Here is a 14,948-nt window from a genome sequence, read left to right as displayed (position 1 = left end):
CGCGTCCATGTCACCAGAGACGTCGTCTTTGACGAATCAGCAAGGTGGAACTGGGCCGACACGGCTTATACTGCTCCGACGACCATAGGAGAATCCTTCACAGTGGACGAGCCAACCTACAAGGTGCAGATCGTTCATAGAACCAGTAAAGATGCAGGCCCGCACACGCTTGTGACATCGCGAACGCCAGCCACGACGGGAGCCAGTGCGGGGACGGGCACACCCACACGCGTCAGCAGTCCGGACAAAGTTGTGTCTGTCAGCAGCCCGGAATCGGCGGCTGGTGCACTGCAAACCCCTGCTGCAGCCTGATACATCTCAAACGTATCTATAATTTTTGATGGTTTCACGATGTTATCTTGCCTTCTTTGTATGTTTTATGTACCTTTTTATATCTTTTTGGGACTAACTTATTAATTCAGTGCCAAGTGCCAGTTCCTGTTTTTTCCGTGTTTTTGACTCTTTTCAGATCTGATTTTGGAACGGAGTCCAAACGGAAGAAAAAACCCGAAATGATTTTTTTCCCGAACGGAAGAAGTCCAGGGGGCTTTTGGGCCAAGCCAGGTGGGCTCCAGGGAGCCCACAAGCCCCCACTCCGCCACCAGGGGGAGGGGCGGTGGGCAGGCTTGTGGCCTCCCTGGCCGCCTCCTGACCTAGGTCTTGCGCCTATATATTCCCAAAGATTCCACAAAAAATCAGGGGAGCCTCGAAAATACTTTTCCGCCGCCGCAAGCTTCCGTTTCCGCGAGATCTCATCTGGAGACTCTTCTCGGCAATCTGCCGGAGGGGACTTTGGAGTTGGAGGGCATCTTCATCATCATCATCACCCCTCCAATGACTCGTGAGTAGTTCACTTCAGACCTACGGGTCCGTAGTTAATAGCTAGATGGCTTCTTCTCTCTCTTGGATCTTCAATACAAAGTTCTCCATGATCTTCATGGAGATCTATCCGATGTAATCTTCTTTGGCGGTGTGTTTGTCGAGATCCGATGAATTGTGGACTTGTGATCAGATTATCTATGATATATATTTGAGTCTTTGCTGATTTCTTATATGCATGATTTGATATCCTTGTAAGTCTCTCCGAGTCTTGGGTTTTGTTTGGCCAACTAGATCTATGATTCTTGCAATAGGAGAAGTGCTTGGTTTTGGGTTCTGCCATGTGGTGACCTTTCCCAGTGACAGTAGGGGCAGCAAGGCACACATCAAGCAGTTGCCATCAAGGGTAAAAAGATGGGGGTTTTATCATTGGTTTGAGATTATCCCTCTACATCATGTCATCTTGCTTAAGGCGTTACTCTGTTCTTATGGACTTAATACACTAGATGCATGCTGGATAGCGATCGATGTGTGGAGTAATAGTAGTAGATGCAGAAAGTACCGGTCTACTTGTTTCGGACGTGATGCCTATAGAAATAATCATTGCATAGATATCGTCACGACTCTGCACAGTTCTGTCAATTGCTCGACAGTAATTTGTTCATGAGAGAAGCCACTAGTAAACACTACGGCCCCCGGGTCTATTCACATCCATCGTTTACATCTCCTCTTTTACTTTGCTTTGTTACTTTGTTGCTTTCAGTTCTCACTTGGCAAACAATCTATAAGGGATTGACAACCCCTTCATAGCGTTGGGTGCAAGCTTTTGTGTTTGTGTAGGATCTTGAGATACTCTTCCGCCGGATTGATACCTTAGTTCTCAAACTGAGGGAAATACTTACCGTCGCTGTGTTACATCACCCTTTCCGCTTCGAGGGAACACCAACACCAACGCAAGGCCACGGGGGAAACCCTTTGCATACTTGCCTAGGAAGTCCCTTAAGGCGTAGCCGTAGCTGAAGGATTCCTGGTGTCGTCGACACAACTATTTCTGGCGCCGTTGCAAGGGATACACAACAAAACAATCACAACCGCCACTCCAGTGGGGGTGGAGTTCGTGATGCCGCCCTCCGGGAGCCCAGTGCTGGACGCCGCTGACGAAGCGTGTGTGGCTCATCGCTTCCGCCACATGTCTGACGTTCTCGGGCTCCACTATGGCACCGTCCAGCCGGATGAAAGACTACTGATCGCCTCTGCTGAAGAACCAAGCACGTTTAGAGAGGCGGAGCTCGATCCAAGCTGGCGCAAGGCGATGATGGAGGAGGTGAACTCGATCGAGGAAAACACACGTGGGAGCTCACTGATCTCCCCGCTGGTCACAACGCCATTGGGGTAAAGTGGGTGTTCCGCGTTAAGAGGGATTCGGTCGGAAAAATCATCAAGTACAAAGCTCGCCTTGTCGCGAAGGGATTTGTGCAGAAGCTGGGGATCGACTTCGATGAGGTTTTTGCTCCAGTAGCTTGCTTGGAGTCCGTGAGTGTGCTGCTCGCACTCGCAGCGCACGAGGGATGGATGATCCATCATATGGATGTCAAATCGGCTTTCCTCAAGGGCGAGCTGAAAGAGGAGGTCTGCGTCGAGCAGCCGTCGGGCTACGTCACCGTCGATCGCGAACGCAAGGTACTGAAGCTGCGCAAGGCATTGTACGGTCTCCACTAGGCGCCCCGCGCTTGGAACGCCAAGCTTGACGCCACACTTGTCGACATGGGCTTCCGTCGCTGCAACTCCGAGCACGCCGTCTACGCACGCGGGTCAGGCCGCGAGCTCCTTCTTCTAGGGGTGTACGTGGATGACCTGGTGATCACCGAAGCCGACGCCGCAGAGATCGACAGCTTCAAGACTGCAATGCAGGCCAAGTTTCGGATGAGCGATCTCAGGTTGCTCTCCTACTACGTGGGTATTGAAGTGCGCCAGGATGCTGAAGGTGTGACCATTGCACAGAGCACGTACGCCGACAAGATCATCGAGAAGGCGGGGCTGACAGGGTGCAATCCACGTGAGACTCCTATGGAAACACGTCTGAAGCTGAGCAAGACAAGCACGGCGGCTCCCACTGACGCCACGGAGTACAAGAGCCTGGTGGGGACACTGCTCTACCTCACCCATTCCCGGCCAGACATCACTTCGTCGTGAGCTACGTGAGCCGGTTCATGGAAGCACCCACGGTTGAGCACCTGACCGTTGTTTAGCATATCGTCAGGTATGTGGCTGGCACCCGTGATCTGGGATGTCACTTCCCTCATTGGAGAGCCAATGAAGCCAGGCTCGTCGGGTATAGCGACATGGCGGGCAACATCGACGATCGCAAGAGCACGTCGGGGGGGGGGGGTCTTCTTCGTCGGTGATAGCCCTGTCAGCTGGTTGTCGCAGAAACAGAAAGTGGTTGCTCTTTCATCATGTGAGGCTGAGTTCATCGCGGCTACAACAGCCGTCTGCCAGGGCGTGTGGGTGGCTCGTCTGCTTGCGGAGATCACGGGTGAAGAGATTCAGGTGCCACTGCTTCTGGTGGACAACAAATCTGCCATAGCTCTCTGCAAGAATCCGGTTCTTCATGACAAAAGCAAGCACATTGATGTGCGTTACCACTTCATCAGAGAGTGTGTGGAAGAAGGGAAAATGACTGTCGATTTCATCAGAACTGAAGATCAGTTGGTTGACATTCTGACAAAACCCTTGGGGCGCATCAGTTTCACCCAGCTGCGTGAGAAGATTGGGATGAAGAAAATAAGGTAGGCAGACTAGGATTTAGGGGGTGATTGTTGAATAAACCCACTCTGCAGTTTTTAGCTAGTGTCATTTTCTTCAGTTTCGTCATTAGGTTTAGTTTGAGCCTGTCAACGAGAATAGCTCGAGTTTGTTAGTGTCAGGAGCGAGTCTGACGCCCCTCTGATCGCTCGTGGGATGGCACGAGCACCACGATCGGTGGTGGCGCGTGGTTAGGGGGCCATGAGCCCATTTCCTTTGTTGTACCAGATATAAATTCAGTGAATGAATAGCAGAAAAGTCGCAAGTTTTCAGCGGCACAAAACCTCCTGTTCTTCTTCCTCCCCCCATCCAGTGAGATCAGATTGAGTATTAGAATCAGAGAGAAGTGAGATTTGCCAACAATAGAATCATGCTAATTTACAGATTAATAATTGAGAAGGAGAAAATTATTGCCAGTTTTACATTTAGTGATGCACATTGTATGTGTAGGAATTACAGAAGCTCGAAAAACATATCATTTTTATAGTTACCTCTGAAATTGCAGGGGTGTGTTAAAAAGGTAATCAATCCATATGTGCATGGTAAACTATGAGTTAATTTTTCAGCATAACTTTGATATTTGGTCATGTAAAATGACAGCACAGATACTGGTACAATCATATGAACCTTTGTTTACAATACAAGATGCCTTCAATTGTTTTAGAAAATTTCTATTTTTTCTAAAAAGAAAGGGGAAATATCTATAATTTTCTATCTTTACCTAATAATAAAGAGGCTATCGCTTCCGTCGGAAAACCCACCGCGGTGATTTTAAAAAAAGTCCTTGGTGTTTTCTAAAATTAACCAGCAATCCAATTGATAAGTGAAGCTGAATTGGTATGTGCGAGGGAAAAAAAACACCAGACCACCCACGACCTTACCTCCCATCTCCAGCGCCAGCGCCCCACCACCCCCTGCCACGGCGCCGTGCGCCACCGGCCCCAACTCCTCCAATGCTCACCTTCGTCCGCTGGGCGGAGGAGGCGGAGTCGGCACCGCGCGGAGGAGGCGGCGAAGGCGGGGGCCACCGTCGACGGGGACGTGGACAACAACGTCTACACCTATGAGGACGAGGGCACGGAGAACTACGGCCGCGGCTGTGGGGGAACGTCGCAAGGGAAACAAAAAATTTCCTACGCGCACGAAGACCTATCATGGTGATGTCCATCTACGAGAGGGGATGAGTGATCTACGTACCCTTGTAGACCGTACAGCAGAAGCGTTAGAGAACGCGGTTGATGTAGTGGAACGTCCTCACGTCCCTCGATCCGCCCCGCGAACAATCCCGCGATCAGTCCCACGATCTAGTACCGAACGGACGGCACCTCCGCGTTCAGCACACGTACAGCTCGACGATGATCTCGGCCTTCTTGATCCAGCAAGAGAGACGGAGAGGTAGAAGTGTTCTCCGGCAGTGTGACGGCGCTCCGGAGGTTGGTGATGACCTTGTCTCAGCAGGGCTCCGCCCGAGCTCCGCAGAAACGCGATCTAGAGGAAAAACCGTGGAGGTATGTGGTCGGGCTGCCGTGGAAAAGTCGTCTCAAATCAGCCCTAAAACCTCCGTATATATAGGTGGGAGGGAGGGGAGGAGGCAGCCTCAAAACCTAAAGGTTTGGCCGAAATTGGAGGTGGAGGAGTCCTACTCCAATCCTACTTGGAGTAGGATTCCACCTTCCCACTTGGAAACTCTTTCCACCTTGTGTTTTTTCCTTCTCAAACCTTATGGGCCATAGTGGGAACTTATTCCAGCCCACTAGGGGCTGGTTTATCTCTTCCCATAGCCCATGAGACCCCTTGGGGCGTGACACCCCTCCCGATGGTCCCCGGCACCCCTCCCGGCACTCCCGGTACACTACCGATGAGCCCGAAACTTTTCCGGTAATGCACGAAAACCTTCCGGTAACCAAATGAGGTCATCCTATATATCAATCTTCGTTTCCGGACCATTCCAGAAACCCTCGTGACGTCCGTGATCTCATCCGGGACTCCGAACAACATTCGGTAACCAACCATATAACTCAAATACGCATAAAACAACGTCGAACCTTAAGTGTGCAGACCCTGCGGGTTCGAGAACTATGTAGACATGACCCGAGAGACTCCTCGGTCAATATCCAATAGCGGGACCTGGATGCCCATATTGGATCCTACATGTTCTACAAAGATCTTATCGTTTGAACCTCAGTGCCAAGGATTCATATAATCCCGTATGTCATTCCCTTTGTCCTTCGGTATGTTACTTGCCCGAGATTCGATCGTCAGTATCCGCATAACTATTTCAATCTCGTTTACCGGCAAGTCTCTTTACTCGTTCCGTAATACAAGATCCCGCAACTTACATTAAGTTACATTGCTTGCAAGGCTTGTGTGTGATGTTGTATTACCGAGTGGGCCCCGAGATACCTCTCCGTCACACGGAGTGACAAATCCCAGTCTCGATCCATACTAACTCAACGAACACCTTCGGAGATACCTGTAGAGCATCTTTATAGTCACCCAGTTACGTTGCGATGTTTGATACACACAAAGCATTCCTCCGGTGTCCGTGAGTTATATGATCTCATGGTCATAGGAACAAATACTTGACACGCAGAAAAACAGTAGCAACAAAATGACACGATCAACATGCTACGTCTATTAGTTTGGGTCTAGTCCATCACATGATTCTCCTAATGATGTGATCCCGTTATCAAGTGACAACACTTGCCTATGGCCAGGAAACCTTGACCATCTTTGATCAACGAGCTAGTCAACTAGAGGCTTACTAGGGACAGTGTTTTGTCTATGTATCCACACAAGTATTGTGTTTCCAATCAATACAATTATAGCATGGATAATAAACGATTATCATGAACTAAGAAATATAATAATAACTAATTTATTATTGCCTCTAGGGCATATTTCCAACAGTCTCCCACTTGCACTAGAGTCAATAATCTAGTTCACATCACCATGTGAATCCAACACCCATATAGTTATGGGGTCTGATCACGTCTTGCTCGTGAGAGAGGTTTTAGTCAACGGTTCTGAAATTTTCAGATCCGTGCGTTCTTTACAAATCTTTATGTCATCTTATAGATGCTGCTACTACGTGTTATTCGGAAATGCTCCAAATATCTACTCTACTATACGAATCCGTTTCACTACTCATAGTTATTCGGATTAGTGTCAAAGCTTGCATTGATGTAACCCTTTATGACAAACTCTTTAACCACCTCCATAATCGAGAAAAATTCCTTAGTCCATTAGTTACTAAGGATAAATTTCGACCGCTGCTAGTGACTCAATCATGGATCACTCTCTGTACCTCTCAACATACTTTGAGTCAAGGCACACATCAGGTGCGGTACACAGCATGGCATACTTTAGATTCTATGGCTAAGGCATAGAAGACGACCTTCGTCTATTCTCTTTATTCTACCGTGGTCGGGTTTTGAGTCTTACTCAAATTCACACCTCACAACGCAACCAAGAACTCCTTCTTTGCTGATCTATTTTGAACTCCTTCAAAAACTTGTCAAGGCATGCATCTTGTTGAAACTTCCATTAAGCGCTTTCGATCTATCTTCATAGATCTTTGATGCTCAACGTTCAAGTAGCGCAATCGAGGTATTCCTTTGAAAACTCCTTTCGAACAACCTTATATGCTTTACAGAAATTCTACATTGCTTCTGATCCACAATATGTCAACCACATATACCTATCAGAAATTCTATAGTGCTCCCACTCACTTCTTTGGAAATACAAGTTTCTCATAAACCTTGTACAAACCCAAAATCTTTGATCATCTCATCAAAGTGTATATTCCAACTCCGAGATGCTTGCACCAGTCCATTGAAGGATCACTGGAGCTTGCATACTTGCTAGTATCTTTAGGATCGACAAAACCTTCTGGTTGTATCACATACAATGTTTGCTCAAGGAAACCGTCGAGAAAACAATGTTTTGACATCCTACGTGCAATATTTCACAAATAATGCATCAACAACTAACATAATTCTAACAGACCTTTAGCATCGCTACGAGTGAGAAAGTTTCATCATAGTCAACTGTATGATCTTGTCGAAAACATCTTTGCGACAAGTCGAGCTTTTCTTAATAGTGACTTGTCACCATCATTGTCTGTCTTCCTTTCAAAGATCCATCTCTACTCAATAGTCTTATGACCATCAAGTAGTTCTTCCAAAGTCTACACTTTGTTTTCATACATGGATCCTCTCTCGGATTTCATGGCTTCCAGCCATTTGTCGGAATCCGGGCCCACCATCGCTTTCTCCATAATTCGTAGGTTCACTGTTGCTCAACAACATGACCTCCAAGACAGGGTTACCGTACCACTCTGCAGTAGTACGCGACCTTGTCGACGTACGAGGCTTGTAGTAACTTGATCCGATGCTTGATGATCACCATCATCAGCTTCCACTTCAATTGGTGTAGGCGCCACAGGAACAACTCCTGCACCCTGCTACACACTGGTTGAAGTGATGGTTCAGTAACCTCATCAAGTTCTACTACCCTCCCACTCAATTCTTTCGAGAGAAACCTTTCCTCGAGAAAGGATCCGTTTCTAGAAACAAACACTTTGCTTTCGGATCTGAGATAGGAGATGTACCCAACTGTTTTGGATATCCTATGAAGATGCATTTATCCGCTTTGGGTTCGAGCTTATCAAACTGAAACCTTTTCACATAAGTGTCGAAGCCCCAAACTTTCAAGAAACGACAGTTTAGATTTCTCTAAACCTCAGTCTATGCTGTGTCATCTCAACGGAAATACGCGGTGCCCTATTTAAAGTGAATGCGGTTGTCTCTAATGCATAACCCATAAACGATAGTGGTAATTCGATAAGAGACACCACAGTATGCACCATACTAAATAGTACGTGGCTATGACGTTCAGACACATCATCACACTATGATGTTCCAGGTGGCATGAACTGCGAAACAATTTCCACATTGTCTTAACTGCGTACCAAAAACTCGTAACTCAGATATTCATTTCTATGATCATATCGTAGACAGTTCATCCTCTTGTTACGACGAACTTCACTCTGAAACGGAATTGAACTTTTCAATATTTCAGACTTGTGATTCATTAAGTAAATACTCCTGTATCTACTCAAATCGTGAGTGAAGTAAGAACATAATGATATCCACTGCGTGCCTCAGCACCCATTGGACTTCATACATCAAAATGTATTACTTCCAACAAGTTACTATCTTACTTCATCTCAATGAAAACAAGGCCTTGCTCATGTGGTATGATTTGCATGTCACCAGTGATTCGAAATCAGGTGAGTACAAAGATCCATCAGCATGGAGCCTCTTCATGCAATTTATACTAACATGACTCAAGCGGCAGTGCCACAAGTAAGTGGTACTATCATCATCAACTCGTATCTTTTGGCACCAATATCATGAACATGTGTAACACTACGATCGAGATTCAATAAACCATTGAAGGTGATTATTCAAGAAAATAGAGTAACCATTATTCTCTTTAAATGAATAATCGTATTGCAATAAACACGATCCAATCATGTTCATGCTTAACGCAAGCACCAAATAACAATTATTTAGGTTTAACACCAATCCCGATGGTAGAGGGAGCGTGCGGCGTTTGATCATATCAATCTTGGAAACACTTCCAACACGTATCGTCACCTTGCCTTTAGCTAGTCTCCGTTTATGCCGTAGCTTTCATTTCGCGTCACTAATCACTTTGCAACCGAACCGGTATCCAATACCCTCGTGCTACTAGGAGTACTAGTAAAGTACACATCAACATCATGTATATCAAATACACTTCTTTCGACTTTTGCCAGCCTTTTTATCTACCAAGTATCTTGAGTTGCTCCGCCTCAGTGATTGTTCCCCTCATTACAGAAGCACTTAGTCTCGGGTTTGGGTTTAATCTTGGGTCTCTTCATTAGTGCAGCAACTGTTTTGCCGTTTCACGAAGTATCCCTTCTAGCCCTTGCCTTTCTTGAAACTTAGTGGTTTTACAAACCATCAACTATTGATGCTCCTTCTTGATTTCTACTTTCGCAGTGTCAAACATCGCGAATCGCTCAAGGATCATTGTATGTATCCTTGATATGTTATAGTTCATCACGAAGCTCTCACAGCTTGGTGGCAGTGACTTTGGAGAACTATCACTATCTCATCTGGAAGATTAACTCCCACTTGATTCAAGCGATTGTCGTACTCAGACAATCTGAGCACATGCTCCACGATTGAGCCTTTTCTCCTGTGCTTTGTGGACAAAGAATCTTGTCGGAGGTCTCGTACCTCTTAACAAGGGCACAAGCATGAAATCACAATTTCATTTCTTTAGAACATCACTTATGTTCCGTGACGTTTTACAACGTTTTCGGCGCCTTGCTTCTAAGCCATTAAGTATTTTTGTACTGAACTGTCGTGTAGTCATCAGAAACGTGTATGTGGATGTTCACAGCATCCACAGACGACGCTCGAGGTGCAGCACACCGAGCGGTGCATTAAGGACATAAGCCTTCTGTGCAGCAACGAGGACAATCCTCGGTTTTACAGACTCAGTCTGCAAAGTTTGCTACTATCAACTTTCAACTAAATTTTCTCTAGGAACATATAAAACAGTAGAGCTATAGCGCAAGCTACATCGTAATTCGCAAAGACCATTAGACTATGTTCATGACAATTAGTTCAATTAATCATATTACTTAAGAACTCCCACTCAAAAAGTACATCTCTCTAGTCATTTGAGTGGTACATGATCCAAATCCACTATCTCAAGTCCGATCATCACGTGAGTCGAGAATAGTTTCAGTGGTAAGCATCTCTATGCTAATCATATCAACTATACGATTCATGCTCGACCTTTCGGTCTCATGTGTTCCGAGGCCATGTCTGCACATGCTAGGCTCGTCAAGCTTAACCTGAGTGTTCCACGTGCGCAACTGTTTTGCACCCGTTGTATGTGAACGTTGAGTCTATCACACCCGATCATCACGTGGTGTCTCGAAACGACGAACTGTAGCAACGGTGCACAGTCGGGGAGAACACAATTTCGTCTTGAAATTTTAGTGAGAGATCACCTCATAATGCTACCGTCGTTCTAAGCAAAATAAGGTGCATAAAAGGATTAACATCACATGCAATTTATAAGTGACATGATATGTCCATCATCACGTGCTTCTTGATCTCCATCACCAAAGCACCGGCACGATCTTCTTGTCACCGGCGTCACACCATGATCTCCATCATCATGATCTCCATCAACGTGTCGCCATCGGGGTTGTCGTGCTACTCATGCTATTACTACTAAAGCTACGTCCTAGCAAAATAGTAAACGCATCTGCAAGCACAAACGTTAGTTATAAAGACAACCCTATGGCTCCTGCCGGTTGCCGTACCATCGACGTGCAAGTCGATATTATCTATTACAACATGATCATCTCATACATCCAATATATCACATCACATCGTTGGCCATATCACATCACAAGCATACCCTGCAAAAACAAGTTAGACGTCCTCTAATTTTGTCGTTGCATGTTTTACGTGGTGACCATGGGTATCTAGTAGGATCGCATCTTACTTACGCAAACACCACAACGGAGATATATGAGTTGCTATTTAACCTCATCCAAGGACCTCCTCGGTCAAATCCGATTCAACTAAAGTTGGAGCAACCGACACTTGCCAGTCATCTTTGAGCAACGGGGGTTACTCGTAACGATGAAACCAGTCTCTCGTAAGCGTACGAGTAATGTCGGTCCAAGCCGCTTCAATCCAACAATACCGCGGAATCAAGAAAAGACTAAGGAGGGCAGCAAAACGCACATCACCGCCCACAAAAACTTTTGTGGTCTACTCGAGAAGACATCTACGCATGAACCTAGCTCATGATGCCACTGTTGGGGAACGTCGCAAGGGAAACAAAAATTTTCCTACGCGCACGAAGACCTATCATGGTGATGTCCATCTACGAGAGGGGATGAGTGATCTACCTACCCTTGTAGACCGTACAGCAGAAGCGTTAGAGAACGCGGTTGATGTAGTGGAACGTCCTCACGTCCCTCGATCCGCCCCGCGAACAATCCCGCGATTAGTCCCACGATCTAGTACCGAACGGACGGCACCTCCGCGTTCAGCACACGTACAGCTCGACGATGATCTCGGCCTTCTTGATCCAGCAAGAGAGACGGAGAGGTAGAAGTGTTCTCCGGCAGCGTGACGGCGCTCCGGAGGTTGGTGATGACCTTGTCTCAGCAGGGCTCCGCCCGAGCTCCGCAGAAACGCGATCTAGAGGAAAAACCGTGGAGGTATGTGGTCGGGCTGCCGTGGAAAAGTCGTCTCAAATCAGCCCTAAAACCTCCGTATATATAGGTGGTAGGGAGGGGAGGAGGCAGCCTCAAAACCTAAAGGTTTGGCCGAAATTGGAGGTGGAGGAGTCCTACTCCAATCCTACTTGGAGTAGGATTCCACCTTCCCACTTGGAAACTCTTTCCACCTTGTGTTTTTTCCTTCTCAAACCTTATGGGCCTTAGTGGGAACTTATTCCAGCCCACTAGGGGCTGGTTTATCTCTTCCCATAGCCCATGAGACCCCTTGGGGCGTGACACCCCTCCCGATGGTCCCCGACACCCCTCCCGGCACTCCCGGTACACTACCGATGAGCCCGAAACTTTTCCGGTAATGCACGAAAACCTTCCGGTAACCAAATGAGGTCATCCTATATTTCAATCTTCGTTTCCGGACCATTCCGGAAACCCTCGTGACGTCCGTGATCTCATCCGGGACTCCGAACAACATTCGGTAACCAACCATATAACTCAAATACGCATAAAACAACGTCGAACCTTAAGTGTGCAGACCCTGCGGGTTCGAGAACTATGTAGACATGACCCGAGAGACTCCTCGGTCAATATCCAATAGCGGGACCTGGATGCCCATATTGGATCCTACATATTCTACGAAGATCTTATCGTTTGAACCTCAGTGCCAAGGATTCATATAATCCCGTATGTCATTCCCTTTGTCCTTCGGTATGTTACTTGCCCGAGATTCGATCGTCAGTATCCGCATACCTATTTCAATCTCGTTTACCGGCAAGTCTCTTTACTCGTTCCGTAATACAAGATCCCGCAACTTACATTAAGTTACATTGCTTGCAAGGCTTGTGTGTGATGTTGTATTACCGAGTGGGCCCCGAGATACCTCTCCGTCACACGGAGTGACAAATCCCAGTCTCGATCCATACTAACTCAACGAACACCTTCGAAGATACCTGTAGAGCATCTTTATAGTCACCCAGTTACGTTGCGACGTTTGATACACACAAAGCATTCCTCCGGTGTCCGTGAGTTATATGATCTCATGGTCATAGGAACAAATACTTGACACGCAGAAAAACAGTAGCAACAAAATGACACAATCAACATGCTACGTCTATTAGTTTGGGTCTAGTCCATCACATGATTCTCCTAATGATGTGATCCCATTATCAAGTGACAACACTTGCCTATGGCCAGGAAACCTTGACCATCTTTGATCAACGAGCTAGTCAACTAGAGGCTTACTAGGAACAGTGTTTTGTCTATGTATCCACACAAGTATTGTGTTTCCAATCAATACAATTATAGCATGGATAATAAACGATTATCTTGAACTAAGAAATATAATAATAACTAATTTATTATTGCCTCTAGGGCATATTTCCAACAGCGGCGGCTACCACGTCGTCCGCCCCGGGGACAACTTCAAGCAGGGCGCCTACGTCATGCAGTCCAAGCTCAGTTGGGGCCACTTCTCCACCGCCTGGCTCGCCTGGGACACCGCCCACTCCGTACGTGCTCACCACCCCCTTGCCTCACCGTGAAACCCCCTGTTAAAATCACCCCGCTGCCTCTGGGATTCGCGACGAGGATATGTAGGAAAAAAATGTTGATCTGGATGCAGCTGTCTGCCTGCCCACCAACTGTTCGCTCTTTTGTCCCAGAGCTCATATGCAGAACTGCTAAATCAATTTCTCATTATTACTGTTTTATCCGTCAATCCTATCGCACTGCACGAGATATTTTGATGGTTTACGCCGCTTGCCTAGAGGCTCAGGCTGCTCGTGTCCAGCGTTTCTGAATCTTTTGGTTATTTGTGCAGAGGTATGTGGCCCTGAAGGTGCAGAAGAGCGCACAACACTACTCGGAGGCGGCCATGGATGAGATCAAGATCTTGAGGCAGATTGCTGACGGTGACCTTGAAGACTCCCGTTGTGTTGTTAAGCTTCTTGACCACTTCAAGCACACAAGCCCCAATGGGAGCCATGTCTATATGGTGTTTGAGTTTCTTGGTGATAACTTGATCACCCTAATAAAGTACACGTACTATCGTGGCATTCCGCTTCCAATGGTTAAGGAGATATGCTGACATGTGCTCATTGGCCTTGACTACCTCCACCGCGAGCTTTCCATTATCCACACTGACCTGAAGTCCGAAAACATATTCCTCGAGTCCACTATTGACCCCTCAAACGATCCCCGGAAGTCAGGTGTGACACTGGTGCCGCCTGCTGCAAGGGCCATCGAGCCACCTCCAAGGGCTCCTGCTCGACCATCAACGAGTAGTGGCGTCACGAGGAACCAACAGAAGAACATCCGGAAGAAAGCCAAACATGTAGTTGCTTCAACTTCAGAAGGCAATGGGGCAGTGGCATTCGCCGACATAGACGAATCAGATGATAAGGGAGATCTGAGTACAACAAATGAAGGCAGTCCTAGCCAGGATGGGGACAGGAAGAGAGGAGGAGGGCATAGGCGGGGCAACAAAGGGACTAGGAATAGGATGGCGATGGAAGCTGAACTAGGCTGCAAGCTGGTTGACTTCGGAAATGCATGTTGGACGTACAAACAGTTCACAAGTGATATCCAAACAAGGCAATACATATGTCCTGAGGTCCTTCTGGGCTCCAAGTATTCTACATGTGTCGACCTGTGGTCCTTTGCATGCATACGCTTTGAACTTGCCTCAGGAGATGTGCTCTTTGATCCGCATAGTGGAGATAACTTTTACAGGGATGAGGTATTTTTGTTCATTTCCTCACTTTGGTTTCGACTAACAAACATACTTTCAACATTATGAATCTGTACCCGGTTTATCACCTGGTAAATGATGTCCCCCATTTTAACTCAAGAAAGGTTCTCATCACAATCAACGGCTGACTCTTTGATACCTACATTCCATTCAAGCAGGAGATAACTGCAAAGGGTGGGCCTCACTTCTAGCTCGATGATATTGTTTTTCAAAGTTTTATTTCTTGCATTAGCGTGACTCAGTGACATGTGTATG

General features: G+C 46.8%; 2 pseudogenes; both read left to right on the top strand.

The window, feature by feature from the left end:
* The first annotated feature begins 3,132 nt into the window (after positions 1 to 3,132).
* LOC123405062 lies at positions 3,133 to 14,741 on the top strand (annotated as a pseudogene).
* The window catches only part of LOC123405061, a 56,812-nt pseudogene continuing 56,601 nt past the window's right edge, over positions 14,738 to 14,948 (top strand).

The sequence above is a fragment of the Hordeum vulgare genome, chromosome 6H (genome assembly GCF_904849725.1).
Source record: "Hordeum vulgare subsp. vulgare chromosome 6H, MorexV3_pseudomolecules_assembly, whole genome shotgun sequence".
In the NCBI taxonomy this organism is placed as follows: domain Eukaryota; kingdom Viridiplantae; phylum Streptophyta; class Magnoliopsida; order Poales; family Poaceae; genus Hordeum; species Hordeum vulgare.
This window is presented reverse-complemented; position numbering and strand designations above follow the sequence as displayed.